The sequence below is a fragment of the Lampris incognitus genome, chromosome 17, assembly GCF_029633865.1.
Source record: "Lampris incognitus isolate fLamInc1 chromosome 17, fLamInc1.hap2, whole genome shotgun sequence".
NCBI classification, from domain to species: domain Eukaryota; kingdom Metazoa; phylum Chordata; class Actinopteri; order Lampriformes; family Lampridae; genus Lampris; species Lampris incognitus.
In genome coordinates this window covers 44955731-44977543 of record NC_079227.1, presented here as the reverse complement: position 1 = coordinate 44977543, position 21813 = coordinate 44955731, and positions in this window count along the sequence as shown.

Genomic DNA, 21813 nt, shown 5'->3' with positions numbered 1-21813 from the left:
GGCATGTTTAAACTATAACGTTTTTAGTGAAATCATGTTTCTCTCGAGGAGAAAACGCGTTTAAAGCCATAAAAAGATCTCACTGTGTTTTGGCATTGACCAAGCTACCAACCACCTAAAAAATGATCAGAACTGGAGAAATTACACATTGACATTGGGTGAAATCATGTAACTCTTAAGGACGTGTTGCAGACTTGTTGAATAGATTCATTTTTCTTGTTTTGTTTGTTTTTGATGAAATTGTGCTTTTCTCGTCGAGAAAAGGCGTTTAACGCGATAAAAAGGTTTAGTGCGTTATGAATACGGGCTAGCTTACCAAAAGTACAAATGTGAACCAAATAAGGCCGGGAGTCGTTTTTATTGCTTAAAACACGATTTCTCGACCAGAATATGCTTTTTCAAAAAAGCCATGTTCCCATGGCGAGAGACTCGTTTTCTGTGAGAAAATGCATTAAAAGGAGGGATTTCATCAGAAACACTATAAATACATATTGTACTTGTCTGAAAACGCACAGAACCTTGAAATAGAAGGTTTCTCACCAAAAAACACATCGGTGAAACCCCTATCTTAAGGCTCTGAGTGTTTGCACACATGTACAAACAGGCATGTTTAAACTATAACGTTTTTAGTGAAATCATGTTTCTCTCGAGGAGAAAACGCGTTTATAAAGCCATAAAAAGATCTCACTGTGTTTTGGCATTGACCAAGCTACCAACCACCTAAAAAATGATCAGAACTGGAGAAATTACACATTGACATTGGGCGAAATCATGTAACTCTTAAGGACGTGTTGCAGACTTGTTGAATAGATTCATTTTTCTTGTTTTGTTTGTTTTTGATGAAATTGTGCTTTTCTCGTCGAGAAAAGGCGTTTAACGCGATAAAAAGGTTTAGTGCGTTATGAATACGGGCTAGCTTACCAAAAGTACAAATGTGAACCAAATAAGGCCGGGAGTCGTTTTTATTGCTTAAAACACGATTTCTCGACCAGAAAATGCTTTTTCAAAAAAGCCATGTTCCCATGGCGAGAGACTCGTTTTCTGTGAGAAAATGCATTAAAAGGAGGGATTTCATCAGAAACACTATAAATACATATTGTACTTGTCTGAAAACGCACAGAACCTTGAAATAGAAGGTTTCTCACCAAAAAACACATTGGTGAAACCCCTATCTTAAGGCTCTGAGGGTTTGCACACATGTACAAACAGGCATGTTTAAACTATAACGTTTTTAGTGAAATCATGTTTCTCTCGAGGAGAAAACGCGTTTAAAGCCATAAAAAGATCTCACTGTGTTTTGGCATTGACCAAGCTACCAACCACCTAAAAAAATGATCAGAACTGGAGAAATTACACATTGACATTGGGTGAAATCATGTAACTCTTAAGGACGTGTTGCAGACTTGTTGAATAGATTCATTTTTCTTGTTTTGTTTGTTTTTGATGAAATTGTGCTTTTCTCGTCGAGAAAAGGCGTTTAACGCGATAAAAAGGTTTAGTGCGTTATGAATACGGGCTAGCTTACCAAAAGTACAAATGTGAACCAAATAAGGCCGGGAGTCGTTTTTATTGCTTAAAACACGATTTCTCGACCAGAATATGCTTTTTCAAAAAAGCCATGTTCCCATGGCGAGAGACTCGTTTTCTGTGAGAAAATGCAATAAAAGGAGGGATTTCATCAGAAACACTATAAATACATATTATACTTGTCTGAAAACGCACAGAACCTTGAAATAGAAGGTTTCTCACCAAAAAACACATTGGTGAAACCCCTATCTTAAGGCTCTGAGGGTTTGCACACATGTACAAACAGGCATGTTTAAACTATAACGTTTTTAGTGAAATCATGTTTCTCTCGAGGAGAAAACGCGTTTAAAGCCATAAAAAGATCTCACTGTGTTTTGGCATTGACCAAGCTACCAACCACCTAAAAAATGATCAGAACTGGAGAAATTACACATTGACATTGGGTGAAATCATGTAACTCTTAAGGACGTGTTGCAGACTTGTTGAATAGATTCATTTTTCTTGTTTTGTTTGTTTTTGATGAAATTGTGCTTTTCTCGTCGAGAAAAGGCGTTTAACGCGATAAAAAGGTTTAGTGCGTTATGAATACGGGCTAGCTTACCAAAAGCACAAATGTGAACTAAATAAGGCCGGGAGTCGTTTTTATTGCTTAAAACACGATTTCTCGACCAGAATATGCTTTTTCAAAAAAGCCATGTTCCCATGGCGAGAGACTCGTTTTCTGTGAGAAAATGCATTAAAAGGAGGGATTTCATCAGAAACACTATAAATACATATTATACTTGTCTGAAAACGCACAGAACCTTGAAATAGAAGGTTTCTCACCAAAAAACACATCGGTGAAACCCCTATCTTAAGGCTCTGAGTGTTTGCACACATGTACAAACAGGCATGTTTAAACTATAACGTTTTTAGTGAAATCATGTTTCTCTCGAGGAGAAAACGCGTTTATAAAGCCATAAAAAGATCTCACTGTGTTTTGGCATTGACCAAGCTACCAACCACCTAAAAAATGATCAGAACTGGAGAAATTACACATTGACATTGGGTGAAATCATGTAACTCTTAAGGACGTGTTGCAGACTTGTTGAATAGATTCATTTTTCTTGTTTTGTTTGTTTTTGATGAAATTGTGCTTTTCTCGTCGAGAAAAGGCGTTTAACGCGATAAAAAGGTTTAGAGCGTTATGAATACGGGCTAGCTTACCAAAAGTACAAATGTGAACCAAATAAGGCCGGGAGTCGTTTTTATTGCTTAAAACACGATTTCTCGACCAGAATATGCTTTTTCAAAAAAGCCATGTTCCCATGGCGAGAGACTCGTTTTCTGTGAGAAAATGCATTAAAAGGAGGGATTTCATCAGAAACACTATAAATACATATTGTACTTGTCTGAAAACGCACAGAACCTTGAAATAGAAGGTTTCTCACCAAAAAACACATTGGTGAAACCCCTATCTTAAGGCTCTGAGTGTTTGCACACATGTACAAACAGGCATGTTTAAACTATAACGTTTTTAGTGAAATCATGTTTCTCTCGAGGAGAAAACGCGTTTAAAGCCATAAAAAGATCTCACTGTGTTTTGGCATTGACCAAGCTACCAACCACCTAAAAAAAATGATCAGAACTGGAGAAATTACACATTGACATTGGGTGAAATCATGTAACTCTTAAGGACGTGTTGCAGACTTGTTGAATAGATTCATTTTTCTTGTTTTGTTTGTTTTTGATGAAATTGTGCTTTTCTCGTCGAGAAAAGGCGTTTAACGCGATAAAAAGGTTTAGTGCGTTATGAATACGGGCTAGCTTACCAAAAGTACAAATGTGAACTAAATAAGGCCGGGAGTCGTTTTTATTGCTTAAAACACGATTTCTCGACCAGAATATGCTTTTTCAAAAAAGCCATGTTCCCATGGCGAGAGACTCGTTTTCTGTGAGAAAATGCATTAAAAGGAGGGATTTCATCAGAAACACTATAAATACATATTGTACTTGTCTGAAAACGCACAGAACCTTGAAATAGAAGGTTTCTCACCAAAAAACACATTGGTGAAACCCCTATCTTAAGGCTCTGAGGGTTTGCACACATGTACAAACAGGCATGTTTAAACTATAACGTTTTTAGTGAAATCATGTTTCTCTCGAGGAGAAAACGCGTTTAAAGCCATAAAAAGATCTCACTGTGTTTTGGCATTGACCAAGCTACCAACCACCTAAAAAAATGATCAGAACTGGAGAAATTACACATTGACATTGGGTGAAATCATGTAACTCTTAAGGACGTGTTGCAGACTTGTTGAATAGATTCATTTTTCTTGTTTTGTTTGTTTTTGATGAAATTGTGCTTTTCTCGTCGAGAAAAGGCGTTTAACGCGATAAAAAGGTTTAGTGCGTTATGAATACGGGCTAGCTTACCAAAAGTACAAATGTGAACCAAATAAGGCCGGGAGTCGTTTTTATTGCTTAAAACACGATTTCTCGACCAGAATATGCTTTTTCAAAAAAGCCATGTTCCCATGGCGAGAGACTCGTTTTCTGTGAGAAAATGCAATAAAAGGAGGGATTTCATCAGAAACACTATAAATACATATTATACTTGTCTGAAAACGCACAGAACCTTGAAATAGAAGGTTTCTCACCAAAAAACACATTGGTGAAACCCCTATCTTAAGGCTCTGAGTGTTTGCACACATGTACAAACAGGCATGTTTAAACTATAACGTTTTTAGTGAAATCATGTTTCTCTCGAGGAGAAAACGCGTTTAAAGCCATAAAAAGATCTCACTGTGTTTTGGCATTGACCAAGCTACCAACCACCTAAAAAAATGATCAGAACTGGAGAAATTACACATTGACATTGGGTGAAATCATGTAACTCTTAAGGACGTGTTGCAGACTTGTTGAATAGATTCATTTTTCTTGTTTTGTTTGTTTTTGATGAAATTGTGCTTTTCTCGTCGAGAAAAGGCGTTTAACGCGATAAAAAGGTTTAGTGCGTTATGAATACGGGCTAGCTTACCAAAAGCACAAATGTGAACTAAATAAGGCCGGGAGTCGTTTTTATTGCTTAAAACACGATTTCTCGACCAGAATATGCTTTTTCAAAAAAGCCATGTTCCCATGGCGAGAGACTCGTTTTCTGTGAGAAAATGCATTAAAAGGAGGGATTTCATCAGAAACACTATAAATACATATTATACTTGTCTGAAAACGCACAGAACCTTGAAATAGAAGGTTTCTCACCAAAAAACACATCGGTGAAACCCCTATCTTAAGGCTCTGAGTGTTTGCACACATGTACAAACAGGCATGTTTAAACTATAACGTTTTTAGTGAAATCATGTTTCTCTCGAGGAGAAAACGCGTTTATAAAGCCATAAAAAGATCTCACTGTGTTTTGGCATTGACCAAGCTACCAACCACCTAAAAAATGATCAGAACTGGAGAAATTACACATTGACATTGGGTGAAATCATGTAACTCTTAAGGACGTGTTGCAGACTTGTTGAATAGATTCATTTTTCTTGTTTTGTTTGTTTTTGATGAAATTGTGCTTTTCTCGTCGAGAAAAGGCGTTTAACGCGATAAAAAGGTTTAGAGCGTTATGAATACGGGCTAGCTTACCAAAAGTACAAATGTGAACCAAATAAGGCCGGGAGTCGTTTTTATTGCTTAAAACACGATTTCTCGACCAGAATATGCTTTTTCAAAAAAGCCATGTTCCCATGGCGAGAGACTCGTTTTCTGTGAGAAAATGCATTAAAAGGAGGGATTTCATCAGAAACACTATAAATACATATTGTACTTGTCTGAAAACGCACAGAACCTTGAAATAGAAGGTTTCTCACCAAAAAACACATTGGTGAAACCCCTATCTTAAGGCTCTGAGTGTTTGCACACATGTACAAACAGGCATGTTTAAACTATAACGTTTTTAGTGAAATCATGTTTCTCTCGAGGAGAAAACGCGTTTAAAGCCATAAAAAGATCTCACTGTGTTTTGGCATTGACCAAGCTACCAACCACCTAAAAAAATGATCAGAACTGGAGAAATTACACATTGACATTGGGTGAAATCATGTAACTCTTAAGGACGTGTTGCAGACTTGTTGAATAGATTCATTTTTCTTGTTTTGTTTGTTTTTGATGAAATTGTGCTTTTCTCGTCGAGAAAAGGCGTTTAACGCGATAAAAAGGTTTAGTGCGTTATGAATACGGGCTAGCTTACCAAAAGCACAAATGTGAACTAAATAAGGCCGGGAGTCGTTTTTATTGCTTAAAACACGATTTCTCGACCAGAAAATGCTTTTTCAAAAAAGCCATGTTCCCATGGCGAGAGACTCGTTTTCTGTGAGAAAATGCATTAAAAGGAGGGATTTCATCAGAAACACTATAAATACATATTATACTTGTCTGAAAACGCACAGAACCTTGAAATAGAAGGTTTCTCACCAAAAAACACATCGGTGAAACCCCTATCTTAAGGCTCTGAGTGTTTGCACACATGTACAAACAGGCATGTTTAAACTATAACGTTTTTAGTGAAATCATGTTTCTCTCGAGGAGAAAACGCGTTTATAAAGCCATAAAAAGATCTCACTGTGTTTTGGCATTGACCAAGCTACCAACCACCTAAAAAATGATCAGAACTGGAGAAATTACACATTGACATTGGGTGAAATCATGTAACTCTTAAGGACGTGTTGCAGACTTGTTGAATAGATTCATTTTTCTTGTTTTGTTTGTTTTTGATGAAATTGTGCTTTTCTCGTCGAGAAAAGGCGTTTAACGCGATAAAAAGGTTTAGAGCGTTATGAATACGGGCTAGCTTACCAAAAGTACAAATGTGAACCAAATAAGGCCGGGAGTCGTTTTTATTGCTTAAAACACGATTTCTCGACCAGAATATGCTTTTTCAAAAAAGCCATGTTCCCATGGCGAGAGACTCGTTTTCTGTGAGAAAATGCATTAAAAGGAGGGATTTCATCAGAAACACTATAAATACATATTGTACTTGTCTGAAAACGCACAGAACCTTGAAATAGAAGGTTTCTCACCAAAAAACACATTGGTGAAACCCCTATCTTAAGGCTCTGAGTGTTTGCACACATGTACAAACAGGCATGTTTAAACTATAACGTTTTTAGTGAAATCATGTTTCTCTCGAGGAGAAAACGCGTTTAAAGCCATAAAAAGATCTCACTGTGTTTTGGCATTGACCAAGCTACCAACCACCTAAAAAAAATGATCAGAACTGGAGAAATTACACATTGACATTGGGTGAAATCATGTAACTCTTAAGGACGTGTTGCAGACTTGTTGAATAGATTCATTTTTCTTGTTTTGTTTGTTTTTGATGAAATTGTGCTTTTCTCGTCGAGAAAAGGCGTTTAACGCGATAAAAAGGTTTAGTGCGTTATGAATACGGGCTAGCTTACCAAAAGTACAAATGTGAACCAAATAAGGCCGGGAGTCGTTTTTATTGCTTAAAACACGATTTCTCGACCAGAATATGCTTTTTCAAAAAAGCCATGTTCCCATGGCGAGAGACTCGTTTTCTGTGAGAAAATGCAATAAAAGGAGGGATTTCATCAGAAACACTATAAATACATATTATACTTGTCTGAAAACGCACAGAACCTTGAAATAGAAGGTTTCTCACCAAAAAACACATTGGTGAAACCCCTATCTTAAGGCTCTGAGTGTTTGCACACATGTACAAACAGGCATGTTTAAACTATAACGTTTTTAGTGAAATCATGTTTCTCTCGAGGAGAAAACGCGTTTAAAGCCATAAAAAGATCTCACTGTGTTTTGGCATTGACCAAGCTACCAACCACCTAAAAAAATGATCAGAACTGGAGAAATTACACATTGACATTGGGTGAAATCATGTAACTCTTAAGGACGTGTTGCAGACTTGTTGAATAGATTCATTTTTCTTGTTTTGTTTGTTTTTGATGAAATTGTGCTTTTCTCGTCGAGAAAAGGCGTTTAACGCGATAAAAAGGTTTAGTGCGTTATGAATACGGGCTAGCTTACCAAAAGCACAAATGTGAACTAAATAAGGCCGGGAGTCGTTTTTATTGCTTAAAACACGATTTCTCGACCAGAATATGCTTTTTCAAAAAAGCCATGTTCCCATGGCGAGAGACTCGTTTTCTGTGAGAAAATGCATTAAAAGGAGGGATTTCATCAGAAACACTATAAATACATATTATACTTGTCTGAAAACGCACAGAACCTTGAAATAGAAGGTTTCTCACCAAAAAACACATCGGTGAAACCCCTATCTTAAGGCTCTGAGTGTTTGCACACATGTACAAACAGGCATGTTTAAACTATAACGTTTTTAGTGAAATCATGTTTCTCTCGAGGAGAAAACGCGTTTATAAAGCCATAAAAAGATCTCACTGTGTTTTGGCATTGACCAAGCTACCAACCACCTAAAAAATGATCAGAACTGGAGAAATTACACATTGACATTGGGTGAAATCATGTAACTCTTAAGGACGTGTTGCAGACTTGTTGAATAGATTCATTTTTCTTGTTTTGTTTGTTTTTGATGAAATTGTGCTTTTCTCGTCGAGAAAAGGCGTTTAACGCGATAAAAAGGTTTAGAGCGTTATGAATACGGGCTAGCTTACCAAAAGTACAAATGTGAACCAAATAAGGCCGGGAGTCGTTTTTATTGCTTAAAACACGATTTCTCGACCAGAATATGCTTTTTCAAAAAAGCCATGTTCCCATGGCGAGAGACTCGTTTTCTGTGAGAAAATGCATTAAAAGGAGGGATTTCATCAGAAACACTATAAATACATATTGTACTTGTCTGAAAACGCACAGAACCTTGAAATAGAAGGTTTCTCACCAAAAAACACATTGGTGAAACCCCTATCTTAAGGCTCTGAGTGTTTGCACACATGTACAAACAGGCATGTTTAAACTATAACGTTTTTAGTGAAATCATGTTTCTCTCGAGGAGAAAACGCGTTTAAAGCCATAAAAAGATCTCACTGTGTTTTGGCATTGACCAAGCTACCAACCACCTAAAAAAAATGATCAGAACTGGAGAAATTACACATTGACATTGGGTGAAATCATGTAACTCTTAAGGACGTGTTGCAGACTTGTTGAATAGATTCATTTTTCTTGTTTTGTTTGTTTTTGATGAAATTGTGCTTTTCTCGTCGAGAAAAGGCGTTTAACGCGATAAAAAGGTTTAGTGCGTTATGAATACGGGCTAGCTTACCAAAAGTACAAATGTGAACTAAATAAGGCCGGGAGTCGTTTTTATTGCTTAAAACACGATTTCTCGACCAGAATATGCTTTTTCAAAAAAGCCATGTTCCCATGGCGAGAGACTCGTTTTCTGTGAGAAAATGCATTAAAAGGAGGGATTTCATCAGAAACACTATAAATACATATTATACTTGTCTGAAAACGCACAGAACCTTGAAATAGAAGGTTTCTCACCAAAAAACACATCGGTGAAACCCCTATCTTAAGGCTCTGAGTGTTTGCACACATGTACAAACAGGCATGTTTAAACTATAACGTTTTTAGTGAAATCATGTTTCTCTCGAGGAGAAAACGCGTTTATAAAGCCATAAAAAGATCTCACTGTGTTTTGGCATTGACCAAGCTACCAACCACCTAAAAAATGATCAGAACTGGAGAAATTACACATTGACATTGGGCGAAATCATGTAACTCTTAAGGACGTGTTGCAGACTTGTTGAATAGATTCATTTTTCTTGTTTTGTTTGTTTTTGATGAAATTGTGCTTTTCTCGTCGAGAAAAGGCGTTTAACGCGATAAAAAGGTTTAGTGCGTTATGAATACGGGCTAGCTTACCAAAAGTACAAATGTGAACCAAATAAGGCCGGGAGTCGTTTTTATTGCTTAAAACACGATTTCTCGACCAGAATATGCTTTTTCAAAAAAGCCATGTTCCCATGGCGAGAGACTCGTTTTCTGTGAGAAAATGCATTAAAAGGAGGGATTTCATCAGAAACACTATAAATACATATTGTACTTGTCTGAAAACGCACAGAACCTTGAAATAGAAGGTTTCTCACCAAAAAACACATTGGTGAAACCCCTATCTTAAGGCTCTGAGGGTTTGCACACATGTACAAACAGGCATGTTTAAACTATAACGTTTTTAGTGAAATCATGTTTCTCTCGAGGAGAAAACGCGTTTAAAGCCATAAAAAGATCTCACTGTGTTTTGGCATTGACCAAGCTACCAACCACCTAAAAAATGATCAGAACTGGAGAAATTACACATTGACATTGGGTGAAATCATGTAACTCTTAAGGACGTGTTGCAGACTTGTTGAATAGATTCATTTTTCTTGTTTTGTTTGTTTTTGATGAAATTGTGCTTTTCTCGTCGAGAAAAGGCGTTTAACGCGATAAAAAGGTTTAGTGCGTTATGAATACGGGCTAGCTTACCAAAAGTACAAATGTGAACCAAATAAGGCCGGGAGTCGTTTTTATTGCTTAAAACACGATTTCTCGACCAGAATATGCTTTTTCAAAAAAGCCATGTTCCCATGGCGAGAGACTCGTTTTCTGTGAGAAAATGCATTAAAAGGAGGGATTTCATCAGAAACACTATAAATACATATTGTACTTGTCTGAAAACGCACAGAACCTTGAAATAGAAGGTTTCTCACCAAAAAAACACATTGGTGAAACCCCTATCTTAAGGCTCTGAGTGTTTGCACACATTTAGTGAAATCATGTTTCTCTCGAGGAGAAAACGCGTTTAAAGCCATAAAAACATCTCACTGTGTTTTGGCATTGACCAAGCTACCAACAACCTAAAAAATGATCAGAACTGGAGAAATTACACATTGACATTGGGTGAAATCATGTGACTCTTAAGGACGTGTTGCAGACTTGTTGAATAGATTCATTTTTCTTGTTTTGTTTGTTTTTGATGAAATTTTGCTTTTCTCGTCGAGAAAAGGCGTTTAACGCGATAAAAAGGTTTAGTGCGTTATGAATACGGGCTAGCTTACCAAAAGTACAAATGTGAACTAAATAAGGCCGGGAGTCGTTTTTATTGCTTAAAACACGATTTCTCGACCAGAATATGCTTTTTCAAAAAAGCCATGTTCCCATGGCGAGAGACTCGTTTTCTGTGAGAAAATGCATTAAAAGGAGGGATTTCATCAGAAACACTATAAATACATATTGTACTTGTCTGAAAACGCACAGAACCTTGAAATAGAAGGTTTCTGACCAAAAAACACATTGGTGAAACCCCTATCTTAAGGCTCTGAGTGTTTGCACTCATGTACAAACAGGCATGTTTAAACTATAACATTTTTAGTGAAATCATGTTTCTCTCGAGGAGAAAACGCGTTTAAAGCCATAAAAACATCTCACTGTGTTTTGGCATTGACCAAGCTACCAACAACCTAAAAAATGATCAGAACTGGAGAAATTACACATTGACATTGGGTGAAATCATGTGACTCTTAAGGACGTGTTGCAGACTTGTTGAATAGATTCATTTTTCTTGTTTTGTTTGTTTTTGATGAAATTGTGCTTTTCTCGTCGAGAAAAGGCGTTTAACGCGATAAAAAGGTTTAGTGCGTTATGAATACGGGCTAGCTTACCAAAAGTACAAATGTGAACCAAATAAGGCCGGGAGTCGTTTTTATTGCTTAAAACACGATTTCTCGACCAGAATATGCTTTTTCAAAAAAGCCATGTTCCCATGGCGAGAGACTCGTTTTCTGTGAGAAAATGCATTAAAAGGAGGGATTTCATCAGAAACACTATAAATACATATTGTACTTGTCTGAAAACGCACAGAACCTTGAAATAGAAGGTTTCTCACCAAAAAACACATTGGTGAAACCCCTATCTTAAGGCTCTGAGTTTTTGCACACATGTACAAACAGGCATGTTTAAACTATAACGTTTTTAGTGAAATCATGTTTCTCTCGAGGAGAAAACGCGTTTAAAGCCATAAAAAGATCTCACTGTGTTTTGGCATTGACCAAGCTACCAACCACCTAAAAAATGATCAGAACTGGAGAAATTACACATTGACATTGGGTGAAATCATGGAACTCTTAAGGACGTGTTGCAGACTTGTTGAATAGATTCATTTTTCTTGTTTTGTTTGTTTTTGATGAAATTGTGCTTTTCTCGTCGAGAAAAGGCGTTTAACGCGATAAAAAGGTTTAGTGCGTTATGAATACGGGCTAGCTTACCAAAAGTACAAATGTGAACCAAATAAGGCCGGGAGTCGTTTTTATTGCTTAAAACACGATTTCTCGACCAGAATATGCTTTTTCAAAAAAGCCATGTTCCCATGGCGAGAGACTCGTTTTCTGTGAGAAAATGCATTAAAAGGAGGGATTTCATCAGAAACACTATAAATACATATTGTACTTGTCTGAAAACGCACAGAACCTTGAAATAGAAGGTTTCTCACCAAAAAACACATTGGTGAAACCCCTATCTTAAGGCTCTGAGTGTTTGCACACATGTACAAACAGGCATGTTTAAACTATAACGTTTTTAGTGAAATCATGTTTCTCTCGGGGAGAAAACGCGTTTAAAGCCATAAAAAGATCTCACTGTGTTTTGGCATTGACCAAGCTACCAACCACCTAAAAAATGATCAGAACTGGAGAAATTACACATTGACATTGGGTGAAATCATGTAACTCTTAAGGACGTGTTGCAGACTTGTTGAATAGATTCATTTTTCTTGTTTTGTTTGTTTTTGATGAAATTGTGCTTTTCTCGTCGAGAAAAGGCGTTTAACGCGATAAAAAGGTTTAGTGCGTTATGAATACGGGCTAGCTTACCAAAAGTACAAATGTGAACCAAATAAGGCCGGGAGTCGTTTTTATTGCTTAAAACACGATTTCTCGACCAGAATATGCTTTTTCAAAAAAGCCATGTTCCCATGGCGAGAGACTCGTTTTCTGTGAGAAAATGCATTAAAAGGAGGGATTTCATCAGAAACACTATAAATACATATTGTACTTGTCTGAAAACGCACAGAACCTTGAAATAGAAGGTTTCTCAACAAAAAACACAATGGTGAAACCCCTATCTTAAGGCTCTGAGTGTTTGCACACATGTACAAACAGGCATGTTTAAACTATAACGTTTTTAGTGAAATCATGTTTCTCTCGAGGAGAAAACGCGTTTAAAGCCATAAAAAGATCTCACTGTGTTTTGGCATTGACCAAGCTACCAACCACCTAAAAAATGATCAGAACTGGAGAAATTACACATTGACATTGGGTGAAATCATGTGACTCTTAAGGACGTGTTGCAGACTTGTTGAATAGATTCATTTTTCTTGTTTTGTTTGTTTTTGATGAAATTGTGCTTTTCTCGTCGAGAAAAGGCGTTTAACGCGATAAAAAGGTTTAGTGCGTTATGAATACGGGCTAGCTTACCAAAAGTACAAATGTGAACCCAATAAGGCCGGGAGTCGTTTTTATTGCTTAAAACACGATTTCTCGACCAGAATATGCTTTTTCAAAAAAGCCATGTTCCCATGGCGAGAGACTCGTTTTCTGTGAGAAAATGCATTAAAAGGAGGGATTTCATCAGAAACACTATAAATACATATTGTACTTGTCTGAAAACGCACAGAACCTTGAAATAGAAGGTTTCTCACCAAAAAACACATTGGTGAAACCCCTATCTTAAGGCTCTGAGTGTTTGCACACATGTACAAACAGGCATGTATAAACTATAACGTTTTTAGTGAAATCATGTTTCTCTCGAGGAGAAAACGCGTTTAAAGCCATAAAAACATCTCACTGTGTTTTGGCATTGACCAAGCTACCAACAACCTAAAAAATGATCAGAACTGGAGAAATTACACATTGACATTGGGTGAAATCATGTGACTCTTAAGGACGTGTTGCAGACTTGTTGAATAGATTCATTTTTCTTGTTTTGTTTGTTTTTGATGAAATTGTGCTTTTCTCGTCGAGAAAAGGCGTTTAACGCGATAAAAAGGTTTAGTGCGTTATGAATACGGGCTAGCTTACCAAAAGTACAAATGTGAACCAAATAAGGCCGGGAGTCGTTTTTATTGCTTAAAACACGATTTCTCGACCAGAATATGCTTTTTCAAAAAAGCCATGTTCCCATGGCGAGAGACTCGTTTTCTGTGAGAAAATGCATTAAAAGGAGGGATTTCATCAGAAACACTATAAATACATATTGTACTTGTCTGAAAACGCACAGAACCTTGAAATAGAAGGTTTCTCACCAAAAAACACATTGGTGAAACCCCTATCTTAAGGCTCTGAGTGTTTGCACACATATACAAACAGGCATGTTTAAACTATAACGTTTTTAGTGAAATCATGTTTCTCTCGAGGAGAAAACGCGTTTAAAGCCATAAAAAGATCTCACTGTGTTTTGGCATTGACCAAGCTACCAACCACCTAAAAAATGATCAGAACTGGAGAAATTACACATTGACATTGGGTGAAATCATGTAACTCTTAAGGACGTGTTGCAGACTTGTTGAATAGATTCATTTTTCTTGTTTTGTTTGTTTTTGATGAAATTGTGCTTTTCTCGTCGAGAAAAGGCGTTTAACGCGATAAAAAGGTTTAGTGCGTTATGAATACGGGCTAGCTTACCAAAAGTACAAATGTGAACCAAATAAGGCCGGGAGTCGTTTTTATTGCTTAAAACACGATTTCTCGACCAGAATATGCTTTTTCAAAAAAGCCATGTTCCCATGGCGAGAGACTCGTTTTCTGTGAGAAAATGCATTAAAAGGAGGGATTTCATCAGAAACACTATAAATACATATTGTACTTGTCTGAAAACGCACAGAACCTTGAAATAGAAGGTTTCTCACCAAAAAACACATTGGTGAAACCCCTATCTTAAGGCTCTGAGTGTTTGCACACATGTACAAACAGGCATGTTTAAACTATAACGTTTTTAGTGAAATCATGTTTCTCTCGAGGAGAAAACGCGTTTAAAGCCATAAAAAGATCTCACTGTGTTTTGGCATTGACCAAGCTACCAACAACCTAAAAAATGATCAGAACTGGAGAAATTACACATTGACATTGGGTGAAATCATGTGACTCTTAAGGACGTGTTGCAGACTTGTTGAATAGATTCATTTTTCTTGTTTTGTTTGTTTTTGATGAAATTGTGCTTTTCTCGTCGAGAAAAGGCGTTTAACGCGATAAAAAGGTTTAGTGCGTTATGAATACGGGCTAGCTTACCAAAAGTACAAATGTGAACTAAATAAGGCCGGGAGTCGTTTTTATTGCTTAAAACACGATTTCTCGACCAGAATATGCTTTTTCAAAAAAGCCATGTTCCCATGGCGAGAGACTCGTTTTCTGTGAGAAAATGCATTAAAAGGAGGGATTTCATCAGAAACACTATAAATACATATTGTACTTGTCTGAAAACGCACAGAACCTTGAAATAGAAGGTTTCTCACCAAAAAATACATTGGTGAAAGCCCTATCTTAAGGCTCTGAGTGTTTGCACACATGTACAAACAGGCATGTTTAAACTATAACGTTTTTAGTGAAATCATGTTTCTCTCGAGGAGAAAACGCGTTTAAAGCCATAAAAAGATCTCACTGTGTTTTGGCATTGACCAAGCTACCAACCACCTAAAAAATGATCAGAACTGGAGAAATTACACATTGACATTGGGTGAAATCATGTAACTCTTAAGGACGTGTTGCAGACTTGTTGAATAGATTCATTTTTCTTGTTTTGTTTGTTTTTGATGAAATTGTGCTTTTCTCGTCGAGAAAAGGCGTTTAACGCGATAAAAAGGTTTAGTGCGTTATGAATACGGGCTAGCTTACCAAAAGTACAAATGTGAACCAAATAAGGCCGGGAGTCGTTTTTATTGCTTAAAACACGATTTCTCGACCAGAATATGCTTTTTCAAAAAAGCCATGTTCCCATGGCGAGAGACTCGTTTTCTGTGAGAAAATGCATTAAAAGGAGGGATTTCATCAGAAACACTATAAATACATATTGTACTTGTCTGAAAACGCACAGAACCTTGAAATAGAAGGTTTCTCACCAAAAAACACATTGGTGAAACCCCTATCTTAAGGCTCTGAGTGTTTGCACACATGTACAAACAGGCATGTTTAAACTATAACGTTTTTAGTGAAATCATGTTTCTCTCGAGGAGAAAACGCGTTTAAAGCCATAAAAAGATCTCACTGTGTTTTGGCATTGACCAAGCTACCAACAACCTAAAAAATGATCAGAACTGGAGAAATTACACATGGACATTGGGTGAAATCATGTAACTCTTACGGACGTGTTGCAGACTTGTTGAATAGATTCATTTTTCTTGTTTTGTTTGTTTTTGATGAAATTGTGCTTTTCTCGTCTAGAAAAGGCGTTTAACGCGATAAAAAGGTTTAGTGCGTTTATGAATACGGGCTAGCTTACCAAAAGTACAAATGTGAACCAAATAAGGCCGGGAGTCGTTTTTATTGCTTAAAACACGATTTCTCGACCAGAATATGCTTTTTCAAAAAAGCCATGTTCCCATGGCGAGAGACTCGTTTTCTGTGAGAAAATGCATTAAAAGGAGGGATTTCATCAGAAACACTATAAATACATATTGTACTTGTCTGAAAACGCACAGAACCTTGAAATAGAAGGTTTCTCACCAAAAAACACATTGGTGAAACCCCTATCTTAAGGCTCTGAGTGTTTGCACACATGTACAAACAGGCATGTTTAAACTATAACGTTTTTAGTGAAATCATGTTTCTCTCGAGGAGAAAACGCGTTTAAAGCCATAAAAAGATCTCACTGTGTTTTGGCATTGACCAAGCTACCAACATCTAAAAAATGATCAGAACTGGAGAAATTACACATTGACATTGGGTGAAATCATGTGACTCTTAAGGACGTGTTGCAGACTTGTTGAATAGATTCATTTTTCTTGTTTTGTATGTTTTTGATGAAATTGTGCTTTTCTCGTCGAGAAAAGGCGTTTAACGCGATAAAAAGGTTTAGTGCGTTATGAATACGGGCTAGCTTACCAAAAGTACAAATGTGAACCAAATAAGGCCGGGAGTCGTTTTTATTGCTTAAAACACGATTTCTCGACCAGAATATGCTTTTTCAAAAAAGCCATGTTCCCATGGCGAGAGACTCGTTTTCTGTGAGAAAATGCATTAAAAGGAGGGATTTCATCAGAAACACTATAAATACATATTGTACTTGTCTGAAAACGCACAGAACCTTGAAATAGAAGGTTTCTCACCAAAAAACACATTGGTGAAACCCCTATCTTAAGGCTCTGAGTGTTTGCACACATGTACAAACAGGCATGTTTAAACTATAACGTTTTTAGTGAAATCATGTTTCTCTCGAGGAGAAAACGCGTTTAAAGCCATAAAAAGATCTCACTGTGTTTTGGCATTGACCAAGCTACCAACCACCTAAAAAATGATCAGAACTGGAGAAATTACACATTGACATTGGGTGAAATCATATAACTCTTAAGGACGTGTTGCAGACTTGTTGAATAGATTCATTTTTCTTGTTTTGTTTGTTTTTGATGAAATTGTGCTTTTCTCGTCGAGAAAAGGCGTTTAACGCGATAAAAAGGTTTAGTGCGTTATGAATACGGGCTAGCTTACCAAAAGTACAAATGTGAACCAAATAAGGCCGGGAGTCGTTTTTATTGCTTAAAACACGATTTCTCGACCAGAATATGCTTTTTCAAAAAAGCCATGTTCCCATGGCGAGAGACTCGTTTTCTGTGAGAAAATGCATTAAAAGGAGGGATTTCATCAGAAACACTATAAATACATATTGTACTTGTCTGAAAACGCACAGAACCTTGAAATAGAAGGTTTCTCACCAAAAAAATCATTGGTGAAATCCCTATCTTAAGGCTCTGAGTGTTTGCACACATGTACAAACAGGCATGTTTAAACTATAACGTTTTTAGTGAAATCATGTTTCTCTCGAGGAGAAAACGCGTTTAAAGCCATAAAAAGATCTCACTGTGTTTTGGCATTGACCAAGCTACCAACCACCTAAAAAATGATCAGAACTGGAGAAATTACACATTGACATTGGGTGAAATCATGTAACTCTTAAGGACGTTTTGCAGACTTGTTGAATAGATTCATTTTTCTTGTTTTGTTTGTTTTTGATGAAATTGTGCTTTTCTCGTCGAGAAAAGGCGTTTAACGCGATAAAAAGGTTTAGTGCGTTATGAATACGGGCTACCTTACCAAAAGTACAAATGTGAACCAAATAAGGCCGGGAGTCGTTTTTATTGCTTAAAACACGATTTCTCGACCAGAATATGCTTTTTCAAAAAAGCCATGTTCCCATGGCGAGAGACTCGTTTTCTGTGAGAAAATGCATTAAAAGGAGGGATTTCATCAGAAACACTATAAATACATATTATACTTGTCTGAAAACGCACAGAACCTTGAAATAGAAGGTTTCTCACCAAAAAACACATTGGTGAAACCCCTATCTTAAGGCTCTGAGTGTTTGCACACATGTACAAACAGGCATGTTTAAACTATAACGTTTTTAGTGAAATCATGTTTCTCTCGAGGAGAAAACGCGTTTAAAGCCATAAAAAGATCTCACTGTGTTTTGGCATTGACCAAGCTACCAACCACCTAAAAAATGATCAGAACTGGAGAAATTACACATTGACATTGGGTGAAATCATGTAACTCTTAAGGACGTGTTGCAGACTTGTTGAATAGATTCATTTTTCTTGTTTTGTTTGTTTTTGATGAAATTGTGCTTTTCTCGTCGAGAAAAGGCGTTTAACGCGATAAAAAGGTTTAGTGCGTTATGAATACGGGCTAGCTTACCAAAAGTACAAATGTGAACCAAATAAGGCCGGGAGTCGTTTTTATTGCTTAAAACACGATTTCTCGACCAGAATATGCTTTTTCAAAAAAGCCATGTTCCCATGGCGAGAGACTCGTTTTCTGTGAGAAAATGCATTAAAAGGAGGGATTTCATCAGAAACACTATAAATACATATTGTACTTGTCTGAAAACGCACAGAACCTTGAAATAGAAGGTTTCTCACCAAAAAACACATTGGTGAAACCCCTATCTTAAGGCTCTGAGTGTTTGCACACATGTACAAACAGGCATGTTTAAACTATAACGTTTTTAGTGAAATCATGTTTCTCTCGAGGAGAAAACGCGTTTAAAGCCATAAAAAGATCTCACTGTGTTTTGGCATTGACCAAGCTACCAACAACCTAAAAAATGATCAGAACTGGAGAAATTACACATGGACATTGGGTGAAATCATGTAACTCTTACGGACGTGTTGCAGACTTGTTGAATAGATTCATTTTTCTTGTTTTGTTTGTTTTTGATGAAATTGTGCTTTTCTCGTCTAGAAAAGGCGTTTAACGCGATAAAAAGGTTTAGTGCGTTTATGAATACGGGCTAGCTTACCAAAAGTACAAATGTGAACCAAATAAGGCCGGGAGTCGTTTTTATTGCTTAAAACACGATTTCTCGACCAGAATATGCTTTTTCAAAAAAGCCATGTTCCCATGGCGAGAGACTCGTTTTCTGTGAGAAAATGCATTAAAAGGAGGGATTTCATCAGAAATACTATAAATACATATTGTACTTGTCTGAAAACGCACAGAACCTTGAAATAGAAGGTTTCTCACCAAAAAACACATTGGTGAAACCCCTATCTTAAGGCTCTGAGTGTTTGCACACATGTACAAACAGGCATGTTTAAACTATAACGTTTTTAGTGAAATCATGTTTCTCTCGAGGAGAAAACGCGTTTAAAGCCATAAAAAGATCTCACTGTGTTTTGGCATTGACCAAGCTACCAACATCTAAAAAATGATCAGAACTGGAGAAATTACACATTGACATTGGGTGAAATCATGTGACTCTTAAGGACGTGTTGCAGACTTGTTGAATAGATTCATTTTTCTTGTTTTGTATGTTTTTGATGAAATTGTGCTTTTCTCGTCGAGAAAAGGCGTTTAACGCGATAAAAAGGTTTAGTGCGTTATGAATACGGGCTAGCTTACCAAAAGTACAAATGTGAACCAAATAAGGCCGGGAGTCGTTTTTATTGCTTAAAACACGATTTCTCGACCAGAATATGCTTTTTCAAAAAAGCCATGTTCCCATGGCGAGAGACTCGTTTTCTGTGAGAAAATGCATTAAAAGGAGGGATTTCATCAGAAACACTATAAATACATATTGTACTTGTCTGAAAACGCACAGAACCTTGAAATAGAAGGTTTCTCACCAAAAAACACATTGGTGAAACCCCTATCTTAAGGCTCTGAGTGTTTGCACACATGTACAAACAGGCATGTTTAAACTATAACGTTTTTAGTGAAATCATGTTTCTCTCGAGGAGAAAACGCGTTTAAAGCCATAAAAAGATCTCACTGTGTTTTGGCATTGACCAAGCTACCAACCACCTAAAAAATGATCAGAACTGGAGAAATTACACATTGACATTGGGTGAAATCATATAACTCTTAAGGACGTGTTGCAGACTTGTTGAATAGATTCATTTTTCTTGTTTTGTTTGTTTTTGATGAAATTGTGCTTTTCTCGTCGAGAAAAGGCGTTTAACGCGATAAAAAGGTTTAGTGCGTTATGAATACGGGCTAGCTTACCAAAAGTACAAATGTGAACCAAATAAGGCCGGGAGTCGTTTTTATTGCTTAAAACACGATTTCTCGACCAGAATATGCTTTTTCAAAAAAGCCATGTTCCCATGGCGAGAGACTCGTTTTCTGTGAGAAAATGCATTAAAAGGAGGGATTTCATCAGAAACACTATAAATACATATTGTACTTGTCTGAAAACGCACAGAACCTTGAAATAGAAGGTTTCTCACCAAAAAAATCATTGGTGAAATCCCTATCTTAAGGCTCTGAGTGTTTGCACACATGTACAAACAGGCATGTTTAAACTATAACGTTTTTAGTGAAATCATGTTTCTCTCGAGGAGAAAACGCGTTTAAAGCCATAAAAAGATCTCACTGTGTTTTGGCATTGACCAAGCTACCAACCACCTAAAAAATGATCAGAACTGGAGAAATTACACATTGACATTGGGTGAAATCATGTAACTCTTAAGGACGTTTTGCAGACTTGTTGAATAGATTCATTTTTCTTGTTTTGTTTGTTTTTGATGAAATTGTGCTTTTCTCGTCGAGAAAAGGCGTTTAACGCGATAAAAAGGTTTAGTGCGTTATGAATACGGGCTACCTTACCAAAAGTACAAATGTGAACCAAATAAGGCCGGGAGTCGTTTTTATTGCTTAAAACACGATTTCTCGACCAGAATATGCTTTTTCAAAAAAGCCATGTTCCCATGGCGAGAGACTCGTTTTCTGTGAGAAAATGCATTAAAAGGAGGGATTTCATCAGAAACACTATAAATACATATTATACTTGTCTGAAAACGCACAGAACCTTGAAATAGAAGGTTTCTCACCAAAAAACACATTGGTGAAACCCCTATCTTAAGGCTCTGAGTGTTTGCACACATGTACAAACAGGCATGTTTAAACTATAACGTTTTTAGTGAAATCATGTTTCTCTCGAGGAGAAAACGCGTTTAAAGCCATAAAAAGATCTCACTGTGTTTTGGCATTGACCAAGCTACCAACCACCTAAAAAATGATCAGAACTGGAGAAATTACACATTGACATTGGGTGAAATCATGTAACTCTTAAGGACGTGTTGCAGACTTGTTGAATAGATTCATTTTTCTTGTTTTGTTTGTTTTTGATGAAATTGTGCTTTTCTCGTCGAGAAAAGGCGTTTAACGCGATAAAAAGGTTTAGTGCGTTATGAATACGGGCTAGCTTACCAAAAGTACAAATGTGAACCAAATAAGGCCGGGAGTCGTTTTTATTGCTTAAAACACGATTTCTTGACCAGAATATGCTTTTTCAAAAAAGCCATGTTCCCATGGCGAGAGACTCGTTTTCTGTGAGAAAATGCATTAAAAGGAGGGATTTCATCAGAAACACTATAAATACATATTGTACTTGTCTGAAAACGCACAGAACCTTGAAATAGAAGGTTTCTCACCAAAAAACACATTGGTGAAACCCCTATCTTAAGGCTCTGAGTGTTTGCACACATGTACAAACAGGCATGTTTAAACTATAACGTTTTTAGTGAAATCATGTTTCTCTCGAGGAGAAAACGCGTTTAAAGCCATAAAAAGATCTCACTGTGTTTTGGCATTGACCAAGCTACCAACC